The sequence below is a fragment of the Epinephelus fuscoguttatus genome, linkage group LG16 (genome assembly GCF_011397635.1).
Source record: "Epinephelus fuscoguttatus linkage group LG16, E.fuscoguttatus.final_Chr_v1".
Lineage (NCBI taxonomy): Eukaryota > Metazoa > Chordata > Actinopteri > Perciformes > Serranidae > Epinephelus > Epinephelus fuscoguttatus.
In genome coordinates this window covers 1,855,403-1,869,425 of record NC_064767.1, presented here as the reverse complement: position 1 = coordinate 1,869,425, position 14,023 = coordinate 1,855,403, and the positions used below count along the sequence as shown (strand labels likewise).

The following is a 14,023-nucleotide window of genomic DNA, read 5'->3' as shown; positions in this document are numbered from 1 at the left end:
TCAGTCTTTGCATCCTCTTTACACGCAGAGCTCTCCGCGTCATGACGCACGGACACTTTGGATCCTTTTTGTTCAGAGGAAACTTTGGGTGCGCTCCGAATCACATCCTTTCTACTTTTAGTAGGTCCTGCAGCTGCCCTTAAAAAGTACCTCCTGTTCCATGCAGTCTGCACACAATCAGGACAGACTACTGTCTCATAACAGGACGCCCTGAACTTTGACCCTCCTGCTTCTATACCTGTGACCATGGAGACAAAGCTAACGCCTCTATCATCCACAGCTACAGAGCCAGAAGACAATATTGATTCATACACACACATTAAAGAGGGTGCACAAATTCATGGTGTGAATAGCCTTCTAATTTTCTGAGGAGAAGATGTTTTTGATGTGTTGTTTGGTTTCATTTTCAAATCTACCAAATGAGCGTCTCCAGTTGTTGTACTTAGATTTGTAGATATGATAATGAGGAAACAAACAGGGAGTGCTGCACTGGGTTAAGGCTCTATGTAGTTAGCTGTAAAACATCAGGTGCTCTTGGAGGACGGGGCAAATAGTCACATACAGATAAAAAACAAGGACTGTCCAGCTCACTCAGTGTAAAAGTCCATGGTACAGGCAGGCAGTCCAAAAATGCATATTTTTCATTTCCTGTCACTTAATGTGCAGGTTTGTCACAATATAGAACAATTCTTACTTCATCTCACTGTTGTGACCTGTGTCACATGAGCCCTACACCAGTATATCATGTGACCTGTGTCCTACATGAGTTGTTAGACTGCACACTGCACACAAGTGAAAAGTGAGGTCATCCCCAAAGACAGACAAAGACAAAGCAACATGAAGTGTGTCCCTGTGGTGTAGAAGAGGACACATTATGAACTCTAACAGAGGCTGAGAAAACCTTCTTCTTCTTCCTTCACATCATTTCACTCACTGTTGTTCTCTCTCTCATGGAGTCTCTGTCCATAAATGTGCTGCCATGTGTGAATGAAGCTGTAAGAAACATCAGCGTAAACGTCTCCTTTGTCTCAATGAGCAAATATCACTTTAACAAATCCATGACGGCAGCAGTGTCACATATTTCCTGTGTGAAGAGGGCTTAAAAGAGCCAGTCTGCCTCCAGTCTGAGTCCTGATGGAGCACATGGTCCCACTCAGATCAACAGAAAACTCTTTGTGTCCACAGACCTGGTCCAGACAGCAGAGAGCTGCAGAGTGATGAAGTCCATGAGAAGAAACTGAGTAAGTGGACCTTTGATTGATTCCAGTCTCTAATGTGTCTCTGTTGGTTCATGTGTTCACCTCCTGTCTTTGATCCAGACTCCACAGCACAAAGTTTATCTGACAACAAACACTTTAAAGTCTAATGATGAACCTGTCTGTCTGTCTGTCTGTCTGTCTGTCTTCATCAGGAGGCTGCAGGTTATCACCAACATGAAAAGGTATCACACTCAACACTTGACATCACATTTGATCCTGTTTCACCTTCAACATGTTCATCAGCTCTTTAAACTGAATATCTTGTTGTGGACAGTTTGAAGACGTCACCTTGGGCTCTGAAAAACTGTACTGGATAATATTTCAGTTGTTTTTTTGGACAGTTGTACATAAAACTTAATTGAGAATGTAGAATGTTACTCAATGTAGAAAAGCTAGTGGTGATACCAACAGTGGCAAATAGCATGGATACTGGGAATCTGGAGTGGTCTACTTTAACTAATGGAGATGTTCAGAAATATGCTTCCCTCACAGACACTTTGCTGAGAAATACTGAACTGCCTAAAGATGCTATAAGATGTGATAATGTGAACTGTAGTAACCCACAACGTTTTATTGATTTATGTGTTTTATATGAGTCTATTGCGAAGCCGCTTCATATCTCTAGTAAGCCTTTTTATAAACCTCAGCCAAAGAGATCTAATATCAAGCGTGGCTGGAATGAGCATGTCACATGTTGGTGATATACATCACTACCACTGACAACCAGTTTGGTTTCAAACGTAAACACAGTACTGACGTGTATTTTTGCTTTCAAGGAAACTTCTAGGGCTGTAGTCAACCAAAGAAAATCTTGGTCGACTAAAGTCGCACATAATTTTCAACTAATTGATTAGTCGTGGAAAAAAAATCTGCACTTTATTTTTACTTGTGTGGTGGTGTGTCTGTGTCACTCTGCAGTTACACCTCCAAAACACTAGTGGGCGGTGGAGGACTGTGTTGTAAAGTTTAGTTGATTCAAAACACACAGTAAACACACATTAAACATGGCTTAATAGAGACAGTGTCAAACACAAATCAGCTTCACTATAACTCGCAGCGTTCACAGACAAACACTTGTCTTTATCTGGACACATTTCCCCACCAATACAAAATGCTAACGTTATTAGCACAAGCCTATGGCATTTTACATTATATAAATTAGCTTAGCAGCTAGCAATCTTTTTCTCTTCTCATATAAAACCAGGGACAACAGCAACATGTAACAAAGGTAACGGCACATAATTTGGCTTTGTTTCCACTGAGGGAAATGATGTCAGCTTACAGAAACAGACAGGAGGTCAACACTGGGGGTGTTTTGAAAACACCCCCATTTTCACAGGTAACTTAGCCTGTCCCCCCGCCGCAGGAAATAATGGATTAATCCTGGAAAGCTGTTGATGTAGCACTTTTCTCCTTATGAAAGTAACACGACGATTATTCGACTAATGAGAATTTGGTCGGACGAGAGCATAGCGACCAAATAATCGACTAGTCGACCAGGAGACTACAGCCCTAGAAATTTTAGATATATAACCGTCAGAACACAATGTTTATGTGCTTTATAGATAATAATTAAATAATAAATCACATGGTAGAGGGGTCCCTACGTGCATCATTAGCATTAGTGTTTACTGGTCTGCTCATCAGTCTGTGCAGGTTAGATGGAGGTACTCTGTATCAGAATCATTTCCTGTTAGTAACAGAGTTCAACAGGGCAGCATTTTGTCTCCTTTTCTCTTTAATGTGAACATGGATGACATGGATGGTTGGTAATGTTTTAATAAATCATCTTATGTATGCAGATGATCTGGTGATCTTCTGCCCATATAGTGCCAGCCTACAACAGCTGTTGAAGATTTGCTCAGACTATGGTTAAAACTTTGACCATCAAATATAACACCAGCAAGAGCAACATTATGATAGTTAGAAGTAAAGAAGACAGAAAATTAGTATTCCTGAATTCTTGTTATGTGGCGTTGCTCTAAAAGTGTGTAATGAGATTAAACATCTTGGTCATCATACTGTCAATGATTTATCTGATGATACAGATATCCATAGACAGTGTCTGAAGATGTGTGCACAAGCTAATATGCTTGCTCTCAAATTCAGCCTGTGTTCAGTTCATGTGAAGATCGCTCTTTATAGAGCATTTTGCACTCCGCTGTATAAACTGCCCACTAGTGGCGCTCCAATAGAAGGGCATCATGCAGAGACTTAATGTGGCCTATAACGATGGCATGAGACTGCTTCTTAAACTTCCTTGATAGTGCAGTGCCAGCCAAATGTTTGTAAATGTCAGTGTGCCTACCTGCCCTGCTTCAATACATAATCTTATATATTGATATATGTGCAGCTCTCCAGACTGTTTCCATCCAGACTGTGGGGCCACTGGCCCTCAGCTTGTTTGTGGCTGCAGTTTATTGAATTATGTCTTGTTATATGAACTTGTATAATGTAGTGTCAGGTATTTCTTGTCTTCATATAAATATGTATAGTATTTATTTATTTATTTTTGTACGGAGATGATTGTGTATTTTTTGTGTGGGGTATTAATTCAATTTTCAATTTTATTTATAAAGCAGGTATGCTATGGACCTTTCTCTGTGTCCTTAATAAAGTCATTATTATCATTATTAGTATTATAAACAGCTAATTCATTGACGATGAATTAATCATGTGTTGCAGCATAAAGACAAGTATACATGTATCTCTGTGTCAGACATTAGCTTCCTTGGTGCAGTGTGCACCTCACTGATTAAACATTATCAGTTCAAATCCCAGCTGTGACAGAAAATATAGTGTTGAGTTCCCCTTATGTGACACATAACTCCACCTTGTTAAACCATAATCTTCAGCTGTCAGCACTCACACACATTTTCTTCAGTAAATTCAGTTCTAGTTAAAAGTTGCTGTGTTGATCCTTTTCCTGTTGATAGCTGATAGTTTCTCCAGCAGCTGCTGAGGCTGAAGACTAAAAACTGAATTTCCCTCCCTGCTGCTCTTCCTCTCTGTGTGCTAGGATCCATCAGAGACCAGACTCACCTGGACCAGAACCTGACCCTGACCCCAGCTGTGTGTCCCTTCAGACTGACCAGTCACATGAACATGGCATCGATGTTAAAGGACGAAAAGTCTCTGCTGCACAGTAAGCTGACATTAAATGTTAAATGAACCTGACAGCTTCCCAGTTTAACTGCTCTTGTCTCCATCATCTCCATCATCTCCATGCCCCAAGCCTTCCGTAGTCCAGAAGTCAACCAGGAAGCGAGTACAGTCTCAACACAGTCTCTTCCACGGTCCATATCCCACTCAGTCAATCTCCACTCAAAACACAAAATCCATCATGTAACTTTAGCCTCCCTCCATTGTCCCGACAACTGTGGCCTAATGCTAAAAGAATTCTCTCATGTCTGTCGTCAGGCTCACTGCTCCGTCAACACGAGCTCTCTTCTGGAGGCCATCATCACCCCCAAAGAATAAAATAAAGAAAACGCTGAAACGTTAACACACCTGTTCTTTTTCTCAGTCTGTAGAGTTTAAGACTGTTGCATCACCACCACCCACTGGATTGCAACACTTTCACAGAGCAAACTATTTAGTGTCCATTCAAATAGATCCCAATCAAGACATCTTACGTTTTGTAATCCAGACCCAATTATGATCTGCAAACCCTTCCCTCAGTGTAGTATCTAGATCTTCTCTGGATACGTCCACACCATTCAAGTGTTAATCCCCAGTATCCATCATCTTAATCCTTTCCAACTTCATCTGTATTTTAACAGCACAATTTTATCACCATGGCAATAAATGCCCCAAAACTTCATCTGTATTTTAACAGCACAATTTTATCACCATGGCAATAAATGCCCCAAAACCCACTGTTGTCACTGCAGATATTCTGATCAGCTCCATTTCTTTTCTGTTCCAATTCCTCTCGTACTGCCTCCATTTTGTTGTGTCTTTCCATTCTGTTAGCAGCATCACTGTATGACAACTAGTGACGGCCAATTGAAGCCTCATGAAGCATTTTCTTTATTTTCTGAGCCCACTAGATGGTTCTCTTGGTTTAAAGAGAGAGGCTCAAAGAATAGCAATTCAGTGTGCTTTCAACCTTTTGATGAACAAAAAGTGCCATCTAGTGGGAACAGAAAATAAAGAAAATGCTTCATGAGGCCTCATTTGGCCATCACTAAGACAACCCCTTTTCTGCCCTGTTCTTATTTACACTCTCTTCATTCATTTTTTTTGGACACCGTGCTGACCCCACATGACAACTTCCCTTGCACAGCACCCTACTAAAGTAGTAGAGTTGTAGACTAGTAGAGTTGGGGGATATGGCTGAAAAGTATATCAAGATATAGCTGGTTCATATTGAATGATAACGATAATTATCGCTAATTTTTTTATAACCTATTTAAAATAAGGACCAGGAGAAAATAAATAAATTTTAACACATTTGTTTTAAACTCAGTAGCTTTCTTCTGAATTCAATCACAGTAATCAGTCATGGAAGAAATGTAATACAACCATTAGAAAACACTCAAATAAATGAACATACACAAGATGGTATAAAAACTACTACTCGACTATTTCCTCGCTATCCGCACTCATTCTTGCTACTCACTCCACACTGTGTTGTGTTCAGTGTTGCCAGATCTTGGGAGAGAAACAAGCAACGAGGACCAACAACCAAAATTACTTTACAAATACATTATATTTACTGCCCTTGAACTCTAGCAAACCAATTAGCCGACCAAAAGCATGTAAAGAATAAATGAATGAATGAAAATGAAAGTAAAGTGCTGGTATGCTGAACAAGATCTGAATGATGAGTTTTTTTGTGATTGTTGTGGGCAAAAATCCTTGATTATGCGGCACGTTTTCTTAAAAAGTGCGATGGAATATGCAGGATATTTATGCAATTTTAAGCAATGACATTTGCGGGAACTTGTAAAAATTGCGGTTTGATAAAAAAGAGAAAAAAAAGTGATTCCACCAAAACCCTGTTGTCACTAGGCCACTACCTTAATGTAAAGAGTCATTTCTAATTACTTCCTATGATAAGCAAGCATACTACATCACATAAAGTGCAGGGGATATTTAAGTTCTCATCTTGTTTTAGTTCAGACCTTAAACACATGGCTCAAACTTAAAAAACATTGCTGAGTCAAACAAGTTCTGTAGCTTTACAAAAAGAATATGCTACAACTTCTGTAAAAATGAATAAATAAAATATAACAAAACATTGCTGAGTCAAACAAGTTCTGTAGCTTTACAAAAGGAATATGCTACAACTTCTGTAAAAATGAATAAATAAAATATAACAAAACATTGCTGAGTCAAACAAGTTCTGTAGCTTTACAAAAGGAATATGCTACAACTTCTGTAAAAATGAATAAATAAAATATATATTATGTCATGAAGGCTATGGAGAGAGATCCGTTTTTGCACACCCGCTGGTTAAGCGCTTTTTGAAAGGAGTCAGGCGACAGAGACCTGTCACGCGTTCTTTGGCCCCGCAGTGGGATTTACCCCTGGTGTTACGCGCTCTGGGAGAACCTCCCTTCGAGCCTCTGTCCCAATATCTCTCAAACTACTGTCATTAAAGACAGCACTTCTCTTAGCCCTGACTTCGTAAGAGAGGGAGTGATTTATGTGCGCTTTCAGTCTCCCCGTCTTGTTTCGTTATCAGAGATGACGGGAGCGCAGCTACTCTGAGGCCGAATCCCACATTCATGCCTAAAATCATAACCAGCTCTTTTAGATCAAAAGTTATTTCACTGGAAGGTTTCTTCCCTCCTCCCCACAGGAGGAGAAGAAACATCACACCGACTCTGCCCAGTGCGCGCTCTGTCTCATTACGTGACTCACACAGCGAGCCTCAGACAGACACAACAGCTGTTTGTACATTACAGAGAGCATTCACAAGGAAAACCCCTCCAATTAATATTTCAACTTTCTGCTAAGATATATGTGACTTTTTTGTAAGGATAGACCGATACATCGGCCGGCCGATATATCGGGCCGATATTTGAGTTTTTTTTACTTGTATCGGCATTGGCCGATATGCGTGTGGGTTCGCGGATTTATTTTTCCCTGGCATGATTTACAGACAGGCATCCACGGGCAGCTCTGTGTTGCCGAAAGACCCTGCAGCGCACATGCAGCGAATCCTACTGTGTACAGTAGTTGTTGTTTTATTTATGCTTCAGCTTAAATATTTGTTTATTTTATAAAGACATTACTGGAAGAGTTAAGAGCACTGAACTCTTTTTTTAATTTGAATGTATAATAATAATAATAATAATAATAATAATAATAACAAATAATAATAATATTCTACCTGTTCTACCTCAACTTTCCATCTTGTTTTAGTATTTTTTACTGTTCAATAAATGTTTCTTATTTTAAACTTGAGACCTGTAATATTTGTTATCATTGTGTCATTTTTTGATGTAAATTGAGGAGGCAAAAGCAGTATCGGCCCCAAATATCGGCTCAAGAAAATCGGCAGTCCATAATCGGTCATCGGCTAAGGGTGATGGAAAAAAATCGGTATCGGCATTGGCCCTAAAAAAATCCATATCGGTCTATCCCTACTTTTTTGCAACGAAAATGCGGGGATTATGAAATCATGCAAGCCCCGCATATTTCGCACATTTTGCGCAGAAATCGGCGATTTATGCGGCGAAAGTGCGGTGTCTTTGAAAAAATACGGCCCCTGCATAAATATGTGGACTTTGGCTGATTATGCGTTGAATTATGCGATTGCATAATTGCGTTTTTCTGAAGGGACTGATATTTCACGCAGAATCTGAATCTGAACACTGCCTTTGAATCGTCCCCCTCTTGAAGTCGAATCTTTTAATCCTCTCTTTCTAAAAATCTTTATTGTATTCTTTCCATATTTCGCCCACTTGTTAACGAAATAGTTAAAGAATCTCCATTAATCGCGCAATTTAAAAACTCTCACTGACTGACCGTCACCTGTGTGTATGTGTAGAAGGAGAGGGGCGGAGCTGTGGAAACATCCTGCAGTCCGACATACTATCATGCGTTTAAATAACCTATTAGACGGATATAGAGAAAGGCGACGTTTAGAGAGCAAGCCCAAATAAGCAACTCCACTTTAGAAGCAAGCCCAAAAAACCACAACCCGCGACTACCAATATTTGTAAGCGACTTTACAAAAAAACAAGCCCAAAGTCGCGGCTAATAAGCGTACCTGTGTTCACACACGAGGATGGCACAACCAAACCAGACGTTGTTAGCTGTTTGCATGACACCGTTGCTAGGTTACCAGGGAGCAAGTGAGTGTGTTCATGCAACCAACCTTGCACAGCCCGACTCGAGGGTAACATGCTCGGCTTTCCTTGTGTTTTTACCCCGACAGAATACAGTTACATTATCGAACGTTACGTCAAACTTTTTTTCTATCGACTGCACATAAGTGTTAATCGCAAGACAATATGTTATCGTTTTATTGCCCACCACTATAAGGAGGAGGGTAGGGTTTGATGGCTTGTTAGTATGAAGGACCAGCTGCAGAGGTCTGAAGACAAGCTGCAGATCAACAAGACAAAGATTGAGCACTATCTGAAACTGACCCTGCACTCAGATGTGCTGCGTCCAAAACCCAAAACAGGCCACAGTGTCAATTGGAGTGGCAGCTCAACAGTGTGAAGTCTTAGCACATCTGACTGACAACACACTGGTTAAACATTCACATACTCTGAATACAAACAAGCATTGAGATAAAATAACTTTTATTATCCAATAAAACCAATGAAATCAGAGACAGAAATCTTGTATGTTCAGTAAATGTCAGTGTTTCTATCAGTTTCCAGCAGCAGAGAGAAAAGTCCCCTGTACCCAGCTGTGTGTCCATGAAGAGTGATCAGTCAAAAGAGGATTTAACTGACTTCAAAGATGGACGTCCTTCTTCTGACCCACTGTAAGTACTTAAAACTGTCAACTGAAACAGATGGGCTATCAGTTACACAGATACAGAACTGGTCACCCATGATTTACAGTGTTGTTTACATCTGGTTTTCATGACAATAAAATATGACAAAACACAACATCTCTAACGAACTGGTGTGTACATGTGTAATTCATAACTTAAAGCAGTCTCCTGGTGCAAACACAATGTGAGCTAATTCTTTCACTGAGTCGACCAGGGGACATTTCTTCTGACATTTCAAGTGTAGGGGCAGGTCAACAGCATCAAGTGTAAGCCTGGCACTGGTATAAAATTCCAAAAATCCAAGTATCACATCAGATTGTGGTGATAAGTGCCTTTAAGCACACACGCCGCTGCCTCACACACATCCACCAGTCAGGTCAAGGAATATCTATGCTGTGTTTTATGCTGAATAGAAATCTTGTATGTTCAGTAAATGTCAGTGTTTCTATCAGTTTCCAGCAGCAGAGAGAAAAGTCCCCTGTACCCAGCTGTGTGTCCATGAAGAGTGATCAGTCAAAGGAATTTTGGATTACCTTCAAAGATGGACGTCCTTCTTCTGACCTGCTGTAAGTCCCCAAAACTCTGGAGGTAGTCCAGACCCTCTTCAATTTGTGTAATGTAGGTTCAACAGATGGATTTGATGTGAGACAGGTACAGAATTGGTTGCCCATCACTTGTTTGCATCTGGTGTTCTAAAGAAAGCTGCAAGCAGCAATACCAGAGGCCAAACAGTTGGCTCGTTCCAAACTGGCACTACACTAATTCTTTCTAATTCCTCCACAGATTGGACCAGGAGAGCTCAGAGGTTCCCAGTGCTCAGTCTGCCCAGCAACATCAAACACACCTGGACTCCATATTTATGGTCTGTACATGTACAACAACTACTTTAACATCTATTCTGTTCACAATCATCTCCATGCTGCACTTTTTACACCAGTGGATTGTCAGTGTGTCCAACATGGATCTGATGTTTGAGTGTGTCATTCACATAATATTCTGTTCCAGCTGCTGGAGGAGAACATCCTCACTTTTGTGAAGAACCAGCTGAAGAAGATCCAGAAGGTTCTGAGTTCAGATTACCCAGAATGCTTAGAGAGTCAGAGGGAGGATGAGGAGGTGTTGGATGGTGAGGATGAAGAGCAGAGGAGGAGCAGCAGAGAGGCATTTCTGAAGATCACACTGAACTTCCTGAGGAGAATGAAGCAGGAGGAGCTGGCTGACTGTCTGCAGAGCAGTAAGAGGATTTCTATAAAGATTTAACATGATGGATAAATGGGACGTTTACTAATGTCTCAAGAGACGGACCAAAATATATTCATATACTCATTCTTTGAGGAAATGACATGTTGAAATATTTTCATTGTCTTACTGATATTCTTTGTTGTGTTCATTCAGGAAGTTATTCTGCAGTCTGTCAGCGTAAACTGAAATCTAACCTGCAGAAGAAGTTCCAGTGTGTGTTTGAGGGGATCACTAAAGCAGGAAACCCAACCCTTCTGAATCAGATCTACACAGAGCTCTACATCACAGAGGGAGGGACTGCAGAGGTCAATGATGAACATGAGGTCAGACAGATTGAAACAGCATCCAGGAAACCAGACAGACCAGAAACAACCATCAGACAAGAAGACATCTTTAAAGCCTCACCTGGAAGAGATGAACCAATCAGAACAGTGATGACAAAGGGAGTGGCTGGCATTGGGAAAACAGTCTTAACACAGAAGTTCACTCTGGACTGGGCTGAAGACAAAGCCAACCAGGACATACAGTTGACATTTCCATTCACTTTCAGAGAGCTGAATGTGCTGAAAGAGAAAAAGTACAGCTTGGTGGAACTTGTTCATCACTTCTTTACTGAAACCAAAGAAGCAGGAATCTGCAGGTTTGAAGAGTTCCAGGTTGTGTTCATCTTTGACGGTCTGGATGAGTGTCGACTTCCTCTGGACTTCCACAACAATGAGATCCTGACTGATGTTACAGAGTCCACCTCAGTGGATGTGCTGCTGACAAACCTCATCAGGGGGAAACTGCTTCCTCTGCTCGCCTCTGGATAACCACACGACCTGCAGCAGCCAATCAGATCCCTCCTGACTGTGTTGACATGGTGACAGAGGTCAGAGGGTTCACTGACCCACAGAAGGAGGAGTACTTCAGGAAGAGATTCAGAGATGAGGAGCAGGCCAGCAGAATCATCTCCCACATCAAGACATCACGAAGCCTCCACATCATGTGCCACATCCCAGTCTTCTGCTGGATCACTGCTACAGTTCTGGAGGATGTGATGAAGACCAGAGAGGAAGGAGAGCTGCCCAAGACCCTGACTGACATGTACATCCACTTCCTGGTGGTTCAGACCAAAGTGAAGAACATCAAGTATGATGGAGGAGCTGAGACAGATCATCACTGGAGTAAAAAGAGCAGGAAGATGATTGAGTCTCTGGGAAAACTGGCTTTTGATCAGCTGCAGAAAGGCAACCTGATCTTCTATGAATCAGACCTGACAGAGTGTGGCATCGATATCAGAGCAGCCTCAGTGTACTCAGGAGTGTTCACACAGATCTTTAAAGAGGAGAGAGGACTGTACCAGGACAAGGTGTTCTGCTTCGTCCATCTGAGTGTTCAGGAGTTTCTGGCTGCTCTTCATGTCCATCTGACCTTCATAAACTCTGGAGTCAATCTGATGGCAGAACAACAAACAACATCCCAAAGGTCTAAAGTCTTCAAAGACAAACAGAATCTGAAGTATCTCCACCAGAGTGCTGTGGACAAGACCTTACAGAGTCCAAATGGACACCTGGACTTGTTCCTCCGCTTCCTCCTGGGTCTCTCACTGCAGACCAATCAGAGACACCTACGAGGTCTGCTGAGACAGACAGGAAGTAGCTCTCAGACCAATCAGGAAACAGTCCAGTACATCAAGAAGAAGTTCAACCAGGATCTGTCTGCAGAGAGAAGCATCAATCTGTTCCACTGTCTGAATGAACTGAATGATCGTTCTCTAGTGGAGGAGATCCAACAGTCCCTGAGTTCAGGAAGTCTCTCCACAGATAAACTGTCTCCTGCTCAGTGGTCAGCTCTGGTCTTCATCTTACTGTCATCAGAAGAAGATCTGGACGTGTTTGACCTGAAGAAATACTCTGCTTCAGAGGAGGCTCTTCTGAGGCTGCTGCCAGTGGTCAAAGCCTCCAACAAAGCTCTGTAAGTACAGAGACAGCTGGATTCATATATCATAACTTAAATGCTCTGTTGTCTTTTCAACTTACTGTCTTTTCATTTCTTTATTATATCGTCTCTGTAGGCTGAGTGTCTGTAACCTCTCAGAGAGAAGCTGTGAAGCTCTGTCCTCAGTTCTCAGCTCCCAGTCCTCCAGTCTGAAACACCTGGACCTGAGTAACAACCACCTGAAGGATTCAGGAGTGAAGCTTCTGTCTGATGGACTGAAGAGTTCACACTGTACACTGGAAACTCTCAGGTCAGGATTCATCAACATGTTCAACTGATGGAAACTTAAATCCTGATTTACATTAGTTGATAAACTCATAACCATCACAGGATTGTCTCTGCTGATATGATTTCAAACCAGTTGTGTTTTGTGTTTCAGTCTCTTTCCATCAACATGTTTTATCTTGTTTTTTTCTCTGTTGTTGGAACTTGAAATATCAGAGAGGAATCAGTAATGTTGTCAGATAGTTGGTGGACATTAGTGGGTGTTTGGTTGGGACTAGAACAAAGTCAGTAATAATGTTGATGTAACCCCACAGTAGGCGATAGTATGGCAGTACTGTGGTACCCACCCTCACATTATGTGACATGTGTGTTGTTTTGTGTGTTTGCAGTCTGTCAGGCTGTCTGATCACAGAGGAAGGCTGTGCTTCTCTGGCCTCAGCACTGAGCTCCAACCCCTCCCATCTGAGAGAGCTGGACCTGAGCTACAATCATCCAAGAGACTCAGGGGTGATGCTGCTGTCGGCTGGACTGAAGGATCCACACTGGAGACTGGACACTCTCAGGTATGAAGAGGCCTGCTGCAGCCACACACACTCAGTCTGATAGAGGAGGTAGAGCTGGAAACTTTGTCTCTGTCACACTGTCAGCCTGGCTCATATGACCCTGACACACCAAGCTGACCTCAAACAACCACAGCTGATAAACACTGACTCATCAAACTGTTTGTGTCCCACATCAGACCATCAATACAGACACAAGTAGTCAGGGAACAGTAGCCAGGATGGGCCAAAACAGGGAGTGAAGGTGATGAAATGTTTCTGGAGCCTTGTCTTGTTTCAACATTGGATAATAGGACAGTGGTGTATCCTGACACGTTGGAGGTTCATGGTGGGTTGACGGTGTCAATGTGGTCATGCTGCAGGTTTGTGGGCTCATATGAAACAATAGTGGGGGATGTTTTGGTCTTCATCATCTGCCACCAATGGGTGTCATCATAATGGGAATGTTTCCTGATTTAAAAGGAGTTTAGCTTCACCTGGATTTGGTTTGTTTTGCACTGACAGAGAGTTCCCTGGCTGATAAGAGTGGACTTGTAGTGGGACTCACCACAGAAACTAAAGGTGACAGTCAGCCACAGACGCTCAATGAAGAACTAACAGCTGATTGTGGACGTGGTGTGTCAGAGACCAAAGAGCTTTATTTCGAACTGGACCAACATTATGGGGAAACAGGCAGTGCACTGTGGCTGCAGATGGACTTTGACTGGAATATTTGATATCCAGATTACAGATGATAAAACCAGTGCTGACTGTTGCTAGGAGACAGGATGTGAACAGCAACCCTAACCCAT

The 14,023-nt window shown here is 41.9% G+C and overlaps 1 long non-coding RNA gene and 1 pseudogene across 1 annotated transcript in view; one reads left to right on the top strand and one right to left on the bottom strand.

Moving 5' to 3' along the window:
• The window catches only part of LOC125903049 (uncharacterized), a 49,003-nt gene extending 38,038 nt beyond the window's left edge, over nt 1-10,965 (bottom strand). The window contains exon 1 of the long non-coding RNA XR_007451234.1: nt 10,873-10,965. This is a non-coding gene — a long non-coding RNA (uncharacterized LOC125903049). The remainder of the gene's footprint in view (nt 1-10,872) is intronic.
• LOC125903020 (NLR family CARD domain-containing protein 3-like) overlaps nt 1-14,023 on the top strand; it is an 82,415-nt pseudogene that overhangs the window by 48,731 nt on the left and 19,661 nt on the right.